Source organism: Pteropus medius, unplaced genomic scaffold (genome assembly GCF_902729225.1).
Source record: "Pteropus medius unplaced genomic scaffold, Ma_sr-lr_union100, whole genome shotgun sequence".
NCBI lineage: Eukaryota > Metazoa > Chordata > Mammalia > Chiroptera > Pteropodidae > Pteropus > Pteropus medius.
Genome location: NW_024346062.1, coordinates 13,684,514 through 13,687,049, shown reverse-complemented (window position 1 = coordinate 13,687,049; position 2,536 = coordinate 13,684,514). Strand labels below are relative to the sequence as shown.

The 2,536-nt window shown below is 40.1% G+C and overlaps 1 protein-coding gene across 1 annotated transcript in view; it reads left to right on the top strand.

Moving 5' to 3' along the window:
• Nucleotides 1–2,536, top strand: part of LOC120612555 (spermatogenesis-associated protein 9-like) — an 87,715-nt gene that overhangs the window by 1,742 nt on the left and 83,437 nt on the right. The gene's annotated exons all lie outside the window — the stretch shown is intronic.

The window sequence follows — 2,536 nt, the reverse complement described above, 5'->3', positions numbered from 1 at the left end:
GTATGGCAGGACCCTGTCCCTTGAGCCTTCGTTTTTAACACAAACCAACCACATGCTGCACCATTCTCTCTTCTCTACAAGCAGAGTTGCAAACTCCCTGTGGCCTGAGGGTCTCTGATTTTAGACAGGACTGCAGTTCTCCCTGATGGCATCGAAGTCTCAGGTGCAAGAGCTCTAGAGGTGTCCAGAGTTAGGGAAAGCTAGTGGTGAGTTGGAGCAGAAGCCACCCCTTTGTGCCTGTGCCACATCCGGTGGGGGTTATTTGGAGGGGCTGGAAGTACCAGAACACCTATTCAAGCGACTCCGGAGCCTCCCCTCTGTCCCATGCTTCCCCTGGCTTGCTCTGCCCTGCGCCTAACATGTCCATGTTACACGTCACAGCACGTGCTGCGGGGCCTGTGAGGACCTGCTGAAGGCTTCCAGTGACGAGTGTTAGGAACTAGGAGCAGCTGGGTGTTGGGGTGCTGCATTAGCAGCTCGGGGTGAGAGGCTGCATGAGGAAGGCCACCAAAGCCCTGGGGGAGATACGCGGGGAGTGTCCCAGCGCCAGTGTGAGTTGGCAGCCTCTGCTTAGCACCTGGACCTACACAGGTTCAAGGTGCACTGCAGCCACATCTGGATACTTCAGGAGAGCTGGTCGAGGTGAGGATACCATCAAAACTTTGCTGCCCCTCTGCCCTACCCCCACGATTCCTGCGAACCTCTGCCGAGAGCAGCCCTGTTTATTAAAAGAAAAGGGATTTTTCAATTGTATTTTTTAAACTTGAGAAGGATGAAAATTAAATCAATAGATTTTGACTGAAAGTAAACTCTATGTAGAATAAAGGTGCTAAGTTTGTAGAAACTTAGTGATTTTGCCCCAAAAGTTAAGCAATAAGGATTTGAAGTGGCAGCCACCCCAACTTCTCAGGTGTTTCTCATTGTCTCATGAGAGTTCTCCCTAGACGTTCCAGTTTCAGTAGTGGCGGAGTCTTGTCTGTGCATTGCTCTATTTCGTTTCTATTGTAGCATGTATTACTACAAGGGATGTCCTCATTCATTTGCTGTCTCTCCTCCCACTGAAACACAAGCTCCACGAGAGCAACGGGTTCCTGTCTGTTGTTGTTGTTGTTGTTTTTTAAACCATTGTCCTTGGTTTCCAGCACAGTGCCTGACGTGTTTATCAAATAAAACCGTGTCTAACTTTGGCCACTTGAAATGGTGTCCTTGCTCTTGCTTGTATAGGTAACATCCTCCACATGTTTGTGTTATTGCTTTTATAATATTTTATTGTAATCGTCTTTGAATGTGTCTGTTTTATAATAACTGTGTGCTCCTTTACTTAGATCAAGGATCTTTTTGTTCATTTTTGTATCCCAAGTGCCTGACATACAGTGGACACTCAGATTTTGATTGAAAGGTGAAAGCCATCCATAATAGACTAGAGCATTTCTCCTATTGTTATTTTTTCACTTTTCTCTTCCGTCTTGAAAGCCACTCACTCTAAGAGAGGTAGTGTGTGTGGTGAAAAGAATTCAAAATTTTGAAAAGAGAATCTAGACAAGAGTCTTTGCTCTGCTACTTGCTGGTCTGGGGATAATTTCTAAATTCCTCAGAGTCTGGTTCATCATTCATATATATAGATAGTAACACGTGTGGCGCATAACCATTCAGTTTCCTACCTTTAAATGGATTCTGAAAATAAAAACCTACCTTTACTACATCCTTTTAAAAGAAAAACAAATAGTCCTTTGCTTTAGCAGTCCTCTGCCTAGAAAATATATATTGGACATATTTAGTTTTGAGATTTATAGATTTTTTCATGTAAAAAAATTGAATAAAAACCACAAATTAGGCAGATAGAATTTAAACATTGTCCAGGAAGATTTTTTTTAAAAATAAAGGGCATTGTTATTAATATAACTGTTATATATAGTTTTCACAATTTAGGACTGTGAGAAATTTATTACATTTTTAACATGCAAGGATTATTTTTGTACAAAGTAACTTAGAAATACCTAGGAGGATTGATGGGTACTGGCTGAAAGCAAATGTAGTCTCATGAGTTTAGATAAATTTGCACATGGTGAATTATGTCTTGCCTAGGCTCAGCTTTAAAGAGGTGTCATCGACTTGCAGTCAAAGTGTTGAATCAAAAGAAAGAGTGGAATGCATCCTTTAGTGTTTTCATTTTTAGCAATGTGAGTGAACGTAACAATGTTTTTTTTATAATTATGTAGAATTACATGAAATAACCAGTTTTCTTTTTCATTATGTTCGAACATTATTGGTTTGACCAGGGAAATCTGCTGAAGTATCTAGGCAATTAAGTTATACATTCTATGACCATAGTGAAAGGACCGAAATACAAAATCTATATTTTTAGTTGTGTTCTGCAGAAGTAACACCATAAGTACATAAACCTAAGACTTCTAACCAAAGGCCATAAGAATCCATAAGGCAGATTATGGATACTTAAATATACTTAATATGTATTTAAATGTATTTAATATTGCTTTTCTTAAAATATTTCAATTATAGTTTTCCTGTTCCCAAG